The following is a 12222-nucleotide window of genomic DNA, read 5'->3' as shown; positions in this document are numbered from 1 at the left end:
ATCACCAGCCATGGAGCTTAAAGGAGTGCCAGGCTGCCACAGGCCTTGTCCAATAGAGCTGGGAAGATCCACAAGAGTGGAGATCCCATGGCTTCTCTGGCTCTCTCTTCTTGGGTCAAGAATCCTCCTGGGGGAAAAAGGGGCTCCTTTTGTCTCTGGCGGGTGTCTTTGGTGCTGTCACTCCACGCCTCTGAGAAGAGTCTGGTTCTTTCCTCTCTATTTCCCCACCCCAAGGAAGTTGAAGACATCCAAAAGAGTCCTCCCTTCCCTTCTTGTCTCCAGACTGAACAAAGGCTTTTCTCTCCGCCTCTTTCCAGACGTGCTGTGCTCCAGCACCTTCCTCATCTCTGTGGTATCTGCTGAACTTTTTCCATGGAGAGAATGGCTGCCCTGCTCTGGGAAGCCCAAACTGGACACAGATCCCCAGATACAGTCAGGCTCAGTGGTGCTAATGCAAGGGTAAAGATCCGTATAATCGGGATGAGGTGGCACAGAAGCAGGGTTAGGCAGCTGAATCTTTTGGGGCTTTGTGAAGCAGTGGCCTTCGTTCCCCCCTGGGTTTGAGAGGGGAATTCTTGGGTCAGAAGCTGGTGTGCACAAGACATTGATTTTTCCAGTAAGAGAGAGCAAAGTGTGAATGACACAGAATAAGGTGTATAGAAGAGCTCTTAACACTGTGCCAGCCCTGCAGGGGAATGCTGTTTAAAACTCTCCTCAAGGGATGCGGGAGTGGATGTGTTCCTTTCTACTGTCTCATACCTAAAGTTCAGTCTGATTTTCTTTGGCCTCATAAGAGGAAAAAAAGTGATAGGTTTAAGCTTGTTATCTATTCTGTGCCATGACACCCCCTAAATAATTGCACTTACTCATTTTGTTTTTCATTACTGGCAGATGCTGATGTGTGAAATAGTGATCCAGAGTCTTGCATAATAAAATGAATATTGTTCCACTGCCTGTCTGCCCAGGACAAAGGGTTTTATTATGCAACAGAAAACAACTGAAAGGCTGCCTAACATTGCCACCTTGGGACATCTATACACAATGTACTAATTCTTAAACGTCACTAAAAGTCTTTTAGTTCACATTTTTATAAGTACCTTTCAGAAACTGCACAGAGTCTTGTCTCTGTAAAATGATTTAAAAGCTATCCATTTTGATTCAAATGAATTATTTTCAGGACTAAAGAATTTATCTAAAAATGTCTTTAAAACTTGTCTCTCAAAAACACAGATTAAATTTTAGACATAAAAATGTCTAGAAATTATTTCAGATTCTTTAAATAAATTCTTCTTGGATTTGGAGCTTGATTTCAAAGATGATCAGTTACAATTGCATTCTAAGTAGCTTAAGTAAGATCTAAATTTGAAAAACTAAAATCAACCATTTTAGCAGAGTAAACCCCAAGGGTCAAACTCAGCCCGACTGTAATAATTTTAAATAAGAGGTACTTGCAAACAACCCTAGAGGAGGAGAAAACAAGACCAGTGCTTTCCTTTGAGCGGCAAGAGCTTATTGCTCGCAAATCTACCGCGTCAGTTCCCATATGATGGGAAAGTGAGAAACCACATATAATTACTGTCTGCAAGATGTTTAACACTGGTCTGGGAGCCACTAGGTGCCTTTAATTGCAGAGAGTTTGCAGACTCTGCCTAATATAAACACTCACAGCAATTAGTTGCAGCTCACTCTCACTTCTCACCTGAGCAACTGGCTCTCAGTGGCCCTGCTGAAACAGGGAGTTTGGACCAGATGATCTCCAGAGGCCTCAGCCCTTCCATGGCTCTGTGATTCTGTGATCCCTACCGTGGCAATAAGGAGATGCTGTCAGCAGCCACCCTGAGACAGCCCTCCTCCCCACGCAGGGCAGGGCCCCAGTCAAACGCCAGGTCAGAGGTCCCAGCTCCTTACTCCTGCCCCTGCTCTACACCAGAACCCAGCAAGAAGCCTACCAGCAGGCTGAGGGGAAGAAGATGAAGCATTTCCTGCCAGGCTGAAGTCACTTGGTAGGAGCTTGCACTGAGAAGAAAGCTGAAGATGGTGTGAAAATGGTGAGGCACTCACCTGAGCATGGGGTGCATCACTGCAGGGCAGAACTGCGACAGCCAAGCTGAAGCCCCATGCGTTCCCTGGCCTCACCTGGGGGATCAAGGAGACCCAAGCTTAGAAGCCCAGGAAACACAGGCTCCCACCTGAGGTGGAATAGAGGTGTCTTTCAGAGGACACAGGCTGCTTCTCTGAAGGCCTGTGCTGGCAATGAGGGTAGCTTTACATTGTTATGGCAGAAGAGAAACTATGCTTGGTGCTGAAGAAGCAGTTCTTGAGGCACTCGTTGCTTGCTATCACTGCATATGGGAGGAAGCCCTTTGTACAGATTCAGCCTTCAGCTGGCCTCAGTGAAATAGCTATGGTCAGTACATGGGACATGTTGACAAGGCAGGGAAGATAAAAGTCCACAGGCTCACAGGCAGCATGATGCATGGCCCAGAGCTACCTGCACTGTCCTGGGAGGACCATTGACAGGAGGCACAAGTGCAGCCAGTGTGATAAACATGAGAAACCCTTCCAAACACCACAGGCTTTGGGAGCCCTGGTTTTGGGAGCCCTGACTTGCCTTTGTAATAACATTTCCATGCTCCAGACAACCTCCCATACCCACCCACAGCAAACTACCAGCAGGAAAAACAGGTTGCACGTCAGAGGCAGAACATTCAGTTTGGCATAGAAGGAGCTGACATGAGTCTCAGTTCATTTTCCATACCCTTTAGGACATCGTTAATGTGAACAAATACATTCCTACCCTGAAGTTATTTTAAAGAGCAATTTTACAGATTATATGTACAAATGACCTGAACATGGCTGATGTCATTTATTATGTTCTTTAATGTTCTTGCAACAAAACGATCTTGTCATTCTGCCTTCTATGCAAACCGTGTTCAAAAGAATGCTTAAAAAATATTAGCCTAACAAGTCATTCTTGCTGGACGTAGATTGAACAAACGTAATTCAGCTGCTGACTCAGATTAAATAGAAGAGACAAAATTCCTGAACACCGAGTGATTTAGAGATGTGGGTAGGGCAACAATACATTGTCAAATTTTATGTTAAGTGTGAGTCTGGGTAAGAAGACCCACAAGGGAAAACATATTGTACAATGCAGATACTGCTGTGAACAGGGATTGGGGTTTCTATACCCTATTGCAGTCCAGGTCTCTCTGCAATGAGCTCTAGATCTCACAGTACTGAATAACTGTACGTAAATGTCAACTTTTCACTAAAAAGACCTCTCGAAAATGCAGGAGTAAAATTCCAGTCTTCCAGAAAGAATGTGGAAATCAAATGAAGAAAGCCTAAAAGCTTGGAGACCAGGAGGCAATGATAAAGTTCACATTTTATTTTTCTTAAATAAGTGATTTACCATTTGGGTAGCATTGGGGAAAATTGGGCAGGGTAGGGGTTAGCTTTTCTTGATTAGTGAATGTTTAGGTCAGGCAAACGTAGGGCTGACCACTAGGCCAAAAGCCTGTTCATGTTTTGCTATTGTTGCATTGTCTGCAAAAGGATTTTATGAACCATGTTGTCATAGCAGATGTGCTATTGTCTGAAAGTTGCTCTTTTCCCAGTTTGCTCAGGATAGAGCAGAGTTTTATAATAGACATTTTTCCATTTAATGGTTCTTGCTCACTTGGCTGCCAGGCCTGTGAATTATCTTGTTAGAAGCCTTTTTTAGGAGGATTTGGTGGAGATAGTTAGGTACTTTGCTGTACGAAAGGATTCATTATTTTGAAATGTGCTTTTGCTCCTGGTTTTAAGTACAAGCCAAACCTTTCAGCATGCTCTGCAGAGGGGATGCAGCAGCGGATTTGGGAAGCTTTTGTCCCCATTTCTGAAGCAGTAACCCTGCAACAGGCTAGAGACCTTAGTTCCCAATGTCTGCACAGATAGATGGAAAATACTCCAGCAAAGAGGGAGGCAACTTCCCATCAGAACCTTCTATGGCTTAATTAAAACCAACGCACCTCTATTAGATGTTTTCACCTTGCTAATTGGGCAGATTCCACCAAATGTTTTTCCCCAGACATTTAACATCAGCAACATGTGACAAACATGATAAAATAGTGTTTCTTTTCACACTGGTGCTATGGAAAAATTCCTATAATTTCATGCAAATTAGTTTTAGCCTAGCAGTTGCCCTCCAGTGTGTGTGGTATGTATTTCCCTGTGTTATTAGTGAGATTAGTTAAATTGTGGTATTTCTGATGTGCCTTAGAGCTACAGGTCAAAGGGGAATTGACTGCTAGTATGTGACTGACTCTTATTCCGCAGCTGTTCAAGCTATTTCCAAGGTAAGCCATTAGTGCATTTCACCCTGGGATCCAGAGCAATCCACAGCAGGAGAAAGCATCCAGAAGAAAGGCAAAGCATAGCCAATGTCACAGAGCATGAGAAGCTTTGTTTTGGGCAGTGCTTGTTGTTTGTGCCTCATGCACATTCTCAGCAAGGGGCAGTCCTTGCTGTTATGTTTTATCTACCTTCCCCTATCAATGAGCTTCATCATAATAGGTATCTCCATTCATGGTTTGTTCACTATTAACTTCAAAATAGTTACTCTAGTTTAAGCATTGAACATTATCTAGCTGTTCAGTGATATTATTCTACCTAATCTTTTATTTCCCTAATTAGTTAATACACTGTCACTTGAAATGGTGCTCATCTGCCAAATTTGAACCAGATTAAAGAAAAGAACATGGTCTGTTGATATAGGACCTAAACACATGTTTGAAAAGCTCCCTGAGAGCTTTGGTGATTGTTTTACTATGAAGCCTTTTATCTAAGTGAACCTAGATGTTGAACTTAAACAAAGTTAGGAAAGTTAATTGGACTTTTAACTATAGAATTAGCATAATAGATCTACCCTTCAAGCTGCCAGCTCTGCTATAAAATAGTCAGAGGCCAAACAAGAAAATGAGCTAAGTTTGAATGTATGAATGCTTTTGGTTTTAAGAATGATATCAACAAGTCTTATGCAAGATACCTCCCCTTAGGAAAATGAAAATATGGGAGAAAGGTTGTATAGCTAAGTTGCAGAGAGTTGGCTTTTGAAATATTCATTCCAATATAGAGGGAAGCCTTATTATTGGACAGTCTTTGCTTTTACAATAACACATACAGATTGCTATAGATATAGCAGGGCTCAGGGAAGAAAACCTGGCCTATATGTATTAAAAACCAGATATCGGAAGCTAGGGCCTTAACCCCAGCCCCAGGATCTAAATAAATTGCACCAGTGTCATAAGTACTGAGTGTACAGCAGCTGACTGCAAGGAAAGCCTATGAGCATTCTGTGGTGAAGCGAAGTTCCAGGGAGCCTCTCAGCCTCTTGTAGAAAACAATAGTTTACATCTCATTGCAAATATCATCTCTGCCCTAGCTGGGGAGCAAGAAATAAAGGAAGTCATGGAGGACAAAGTGAAATTTAAGATGCAGCCTTCACCACTCAATTTTTTTTGTCGGGCCTCTTTCTGGATTTCAGTGCCAAATTGAAAGCTTACCTTGACGAACAAAATTCCTTGTGCCCTGTTGACTGTTCAGTAACTAGGCAGACTAAACGGTTTTACTGTGCAGCTCATACTGACTGTTCCTGGAGACAAAGCAGAGGAGAACAGCTTGATTTATTGTCAGCAGGAAGCCACCTCTTCCACTGTGAGAATCTGGTGTCTCAGGAGGCAACAGGAGATTCTGCTGTAATTCCCAGTACTTCTAACATGAGAAACAGAAGGGCACACTTTTTTCCCAACAGTGTTATTAATTTTCTGAGTGCGTAGGTGAAAAGTAAGCAACCTCACCTTTATGAAATGCATGTGTACACTTCTCCATTTACATTAAAAATATAAGATCTTACTGGAAACCTTTCAGTCAGCAAGGGAGCCCATCTAAAAATGCAATTGATGGTGTGCTCCATGTGGAAATGCACAGCTGGATTTTAGAGCATTAATGTAGTAAAATTTTAGTAAATTATTTTCATGTGTTTTTTTTCTTTGCATTAGTAATGAGTCAGCATAATATATTGCAACATCAGCCTGAACAGCTGACTTCATTGGCTTTGCTGTCACAATTTACATTTTTTTTACAAGCAATCAGTTCTACATGGATTATCTTTACTGGCCTCTGTGCTATGAAGTTTATCCCATGCTCTTTGTATGAACAACTCCTTATGCTGTCTCTGTGTAACACTATAACATATTTCCTGAGCACGTGTAAAGACCATAATGACAGTTAAATCTGAATGAGATTTCTCCTGGCATAAAAAATGCATTCAGGTCTATCACTTAGAAGTATTGCAAACTATGCAGTCTATCAGGTTTTTGAAGTCAAATGATTATTCCACCTTCCTAGTCTGAAGCCACAGGATGTAAAAACCCCACCATTTATACAGATGCTGATTATTCCCTAAAAGTATTCAAAATTATCTGGAACAATTCTGAATTTAAAAACTTGTGCTGTTACTTAACGCTTATATAGTGTAATTGCATTTTCAGCTATACTAGCATGTGTGACAACACAGAATAGAAAATGAATCAGCCTCTGGGTGGTTAATTTCTGATGTGAGTTTAGCTCTATAGCATCAAGAGAAACTTCAGTGATTCTCTAGGGCCATAAAGGGAATTCCAAAGTATAACAACTGGGATCTCTATAAAATAATTCCACCTTCAGATCTGTTAATTAAGCCTTGAAACAAGAACTGGGTATTTGCTCAAGGTGGGATGTAACTGTGAAGTTCAGCATGTGAACACAAAAAAAGGTACTTAGTGAAATATGATCCTAGTCTAATAAAGTAAGAAAGACCTAAACTACATCCCACACATTTTCTTAGCAACTCTGTGATCCTGTGAACCAAGAATCATTAAGACTGGAAAAAGCATGAAGAAAATAAGCATGTTTTTTAAGCAGCTGGGTTTTACTTTCTGGGCCGGTGTAATAAAAATCCAAACAAATTGTTCTTCTACAGAAGCTGTATTTTCCATGGGTTTCTGTCCAGTACCCACTCTGTCATATTAATCTCTTCTTTTGGTCTCCCTCTAACACTTAGAGTGCCTCCCATGACCCTGAGGTCTTTTGGGTTGAGTGGACAGGGGGTCAAGAAGCAGTGTATGCTGTGGCTGGCTCGGAACAGGAATCAGGGTACCAGCTGCCCAGCCTAGTCCTGCTTCTGAGCTTTTGGGGAGCTGGCAAGAAGAGAGAGTACCTGACCTCCCTCTGCCTTCTTTTACACACAGTACCAGTGTTGCCGAAAAACTCGGAATAAAGAACTTATCCACCAGTGTTCTGTCTTCCTAAATAGCAAGTTTTACAAAATTTATAAGACATCAAACTTATTGGGATTTCCACCCTTCCATTCAGCATGACTGAAGCTGGCCAGCAAATATGAAAACTGTCAAAGAGGGACTAAGAAAATGGATACATGCAGATAGCATGAATGCATAACCACAGCAAACTCTTCTAAAAAGGCTCAGAACAGCCTCTCATGCAAGAATATTAAAACACTGAAGAGATCACTCTTTTAGCAATGAAAAAAAAAAAGAGTGTAATCTGCAGTAAAACCTCACATAATAAAAAACAAACAAAACACGACAAAGGGACAGCCCATACTCAGAAAGTTGAAGCATGCAGTTTCCAGCTAAATAGAACTGTAGCTCCTTGTGCCTTACAGTCAGCACAGAAAAATACATATGTCTGATAGGGAAAAAAGGAGGGGGGGGAAAGAGGAAGTTGTAGTACAACAAAAAACACTGGGAAATAAGTTGCAGGGGAGGTGGGGAACAAAAGGAGAACCTTGAGTGATTCTTTCTGCTGAATAACATCATCTTATATTAGGGAAATACTAAATCCAGAATAAGAAATTTTTATACGAGTGTGCAAAGTTTGCAAAATGAAGTGCAGCTTTTCCCCCAAAAGTATCCTATATTTCCTCTGTAAAGATTTTTTTATAATTCCATAGGGAAATAATATAAACTGAGTTCAATTTCATTCTGAAATGTAGTGCTTTAAGTAGTAGATTTTTGTCCCAGGTGTACTGTTTGGCCCCCTTTTTGTACAACACTGTGTCTCTTTCCATGAAGGGGGTGAATCTTTTGGATTCCCTGACAGCCCGCATAATGGCGGAAGAGCCAGTCTCTGCTCCGCAGAGCCATGGGGTAGGTCAAGTCACAACAATGACTTAGAGGAACAATTTCACTAGTAACTTCATTAACTGACAGCTTTAGTGAATGAACGAGGACAACTTGGCAACGATTAACTGATAACTTTTAGCAAGCAAATAAAGGCACTTTGGCAATGAGGCTATTCTCCTAACAACCCATTACAATTTGTATAAAACTTATATACATGAATACATGTGAGAAAGAGAGAGCAGGAAGAGAAAGAGAAAGAGAAAGAGAAAGAGAAAGAGAAAGAGAAAGAGAGAAAGGGAAAGAGAGAAAGAGAAAGAGAGAAGTGAAAGGGAAGAGAAAGAGGAGAGAAGGGGATAAAGAAAGGGGAAGTATCACCACCTTTGGATCCCGCATTGTTGTAGAGTAGCAAGCTTCATCCATAGGTGATTGGGCAACAAAGGCAGAGGTGTGGTGTTGGCTTTATATAGTTTTTCTTATGCCTGCACAATTGGTTGTTCCAGAAGTTTCTCATCTTTTCTGGTTTGCACCTGCACAGTCAGACAATTTCTGTCTCTGGGCAACAACAGAGAAAGTAAGAGAGAAGCAGACCACCGCCCCACCTCCACAGAGCTAGTTCTGTCTCTGTCTCCTAGTTTCCCTGTCACAGGGTGTTCCCCTCGAGTTGTTTGAGACATCCTTTTTACCAACCATTTGTGACACACTGTTCCCAGTGTGCACTCTGGTAGAGTTATCAGTAAATGACCACTCAAGGGTTACTCATACAGATCACAGATTTTTCCCCTGGCAAAGTGTAGGGTCTTCTAGTGCAGTACTAGGGAAAACAGTGCTTCTTTCCCAAATACTTGCTAGCTCTCATTTTCATTAGTGTTGAAAATATGCATGACAAAACAGTCACTGCACCATTTCTCATCTTCTTAGGCTGGTTCAGGGCCCAGCTGGTTCCCTTTATGTTTACTGGTCACTTCTGGTCAACAGCTATTTCAGAAACAAAAGAAGGACTAAGACTACTCTTAAACAGGATAGTTATTTCTGGACATCTCTGAAGTTTTCACATGCCACTTTCTGCAGCCACTATGTAATAAAAATATTGATTTGCTCTTTTGCAATTACACAAACTGACAGGAGTAAAGTAAAAATGCATGCCTCCATGTATTGCAGGGTGTGGGTGTGTGAACATACCGTGTGTCCTGTGTGTTGTCCTGCAGAGGGATTAAGAAGTCCCATGCTGGATATTTTGAGCATGCAGAGATGGAGGCAAAACAGAAGACAGGGAAATGTGCTTACAGTCCTTTGCACGGACTTGTCTAAGATCCTCTGTCAGCCTACATACTCCTCAGCAGCCTGCATATTGTAGCTGCTCTCTACATCTGCAAAGTGGTATAAAGCAGAAAGAATGCATTAGTGAATCTGACTACTGAAAGGCAAAAAAAAAATAATAGTTTTGAGAACTTCTCTGTAGTTATTAGCAATCAGAAATGGCAACATTCTCTTTGATTTTTTTAAATAATGTTTGGGAAGGGAATTCCATTCCAGGTAAACATCCAGCTGAAAGAGTATGAAAGAGAGTATGCACCCAGTCACATCGTAAATTGCACTGAAGAGAAATTGCGATTACCACAAAACAAGTCTTCCAAACACCAGAAATTGAACTAAGATGACCAAACATGTAGCAGAGGCACAGATAAACCATCCAACCTTCTTTTGTCTTGCAGAAAGAAGGGAAAAGACAGAGGAAGGGGAGAGAGAGAAAGAGAGAGTGAAATGCAGAATAGGGAGCCACTGTCCACAGGCATCACTGCTTTCTGGGAATATGAACAATGATGTGTTGTGATATGTAATAATTATAATCATATGGCCCTTGCACAGCATCCCTGCAAAGCAGATTTAAGAAAGTTCCTTGCATGCTTTACCTGGATAGCTTACTTCTGGCACTGAGCATCTCTTCTCATCTTCATCTTGGCTGCAGTGCACCTGGACTCACAGCAGTTGCTTTCTGGGACCATCAGACATCCAATATTGTTTACAATATGTGGATCCTTACTCCATTCTTTAGCTCCCATATAACACATTTCTTTGTGCAGAGAACAAAGGATAAATCCAGGAATGTTTTTGAGAAAAAGACTGCCTTGGCTTGTCTCATTAGCACCATGCCTGCAATATAGCAGCAGCTGCTTGTGTGTTGAGGACACCTCTGATGACTTTGGAATGGACACCAGCCTTGTACTGAGGATGAAGCAAAGATGTTGTACTAGCTGTGGCTGTGCACCAGCATAGCAAGTAAGAATGAGCAGGAGCTGTGAAAATACAGTAGTGCTAGAGCCCTGATTGCTGGTGTGGAAGAGGAAGATGGTTTAAAAAGCTTACAATAGGAAAAAGAGAAAAAAGAAAAAGTGGGAGAGGAGGAAGCTAGAAAAGCTTTGTGATTAGAATGACCTAAGAACAGAAGTCGGGGGTACAGAGCAAAGCCGACTGTGCGGCAGGGGAGCAGCGTGCTGCACCAGTGCCTAGTGCTGCCCGTGTCACAGCCGTCCCATACCTTCTTGCTAGCCAACACCTCTCTGAGGGTTTGCTGCTGCTCCAGCACGCGGGGCGCAGGCGGAGCGCAGCGCAGCGCAGCGAGGGCGGGGGGGAGGGGGGGGTAGCCGGCCTTCCTCGGGACAGGTCCGCCCTTTGCGGGACAAGGAGCCGCCACACAACGCGCGGGTGATGCTGCTGACTGGGTGAGCCACACTTGGGCTGGCGAAGAAATATTTGAAAAACAAGAACGAAGACAATGCTGCACCAGGGAAGCTAAATGTTAAAATTTCCTTTTGCTTCGAAATGTAAATTGGACACCTACTTTGTTTGGATTTTGCACTCACATATTTTAAGTGAAGCATGAAATATGGTCAGATATAATGATTCTAAAATAGCTTCAGCTACCCATGTTTGCAAAGCCATGAAATTGATTATGTTTTCCATATGGAAAATAATAAAATAATATAAAATAAAATAAAAATATTATTTTAATTTCTCTTCTTGAAAGGGTCATTCTACAATGCACTAATGGAGCTGTTAGTCCACAAACAATTCATTTTTGTGTAGGCATATTGATAATTCCACTCGCTTGTCTTATGTGAGTGGGTAAGTTTGGTATAGACATAAATGGAAAAAACCTGGCTCAAGGACAACTAAACACCAAAATAAGAAAACACTTTAAAATATCGAGTAATGTTTTAAGTCCTTCACTGAGTTATCTTAGGCTTCAGAAAAGACTGGCAGCACAGATACAGCAATCAGGAGTGTGTTTTACCTCACTTCCGTGGAATCCACAAGCAGAACTTTCTAAGCACATGTAATTTATTTTAGCCAGAAAAGTCTTATTGAATAGTTGGGTCCACCCATTTGCAGAAATAGTTACAGCTACAATGACAAATCTGTACTTTGCCTTGGAAAAAGGAACATCCTCACAAGGAGGAGCGAGCCAAGTGTAGACAAGTCTTTAAAACTGTATGCTGTAGAAAAATACTCAGAGATAAGACTGCATAATCGACTAGTCTTTCATTGGTGTTCAGAGTGGCAGAGATGACTGCTCCCTCCATGTCTGTCAGCTGCTTGCAGTTCTCTTAGGGGACATGTTGGTTTTCCAGGCTCACAACTGCCAGAGATGGGAACAAGAGTAACCATTCCCAGGAACTGCCTTGCTGTGAAGAGAATCAGACCCTGGACAACTGGTTTGCTACCCAGGATTTTGGACATGCATTTTGCATGCATAATTTTCTGATTTGACTGGCCCATTTTGCTCTGTTTGGCCAAGTGAGCAGCTAATCTTTACATCTGGAGGAAAGTTTCTGGTTCAACAGTCTGCAAACATGCCAGTGCAGTGACTTCTGCATTCCTGTTCCCTCTCCATACCTGCCAGTAATGTTGAACTTGTGTATGCAATTGTCTCTTGCAGACTGGGAGATATTTTGCACTGGTTTGTTCTGTGCATTTAACAGATGTTTCCATTTTTTTTCTTTTTTTTTTTTTTTTTTTTTTTTTTTTTTTTTTTTTTTTTTGTTTTTTTTTTTTT

Source organism: Haliaeetus leucocephalus, unplaced genomic scaffold (assembly GCF_000737465.1).
Source record: "Haliaeetus leucocephalus isolate CR32 unplaced genomic scaffold, Haliaeetus_leucocephalus-4.0 Scaffold201, whole genome shotgun sequence".
Taxonomy (NCBI): domain Eukaryota; kingdom Metazoa; phylum Chordata; class Aves; order Accipitriformes; family Accipitridae; genus Haliaeetus; species Haliaeetus leucocephalus.
This window is presented reverse-complemented; position numbering follows the sequence as displayed.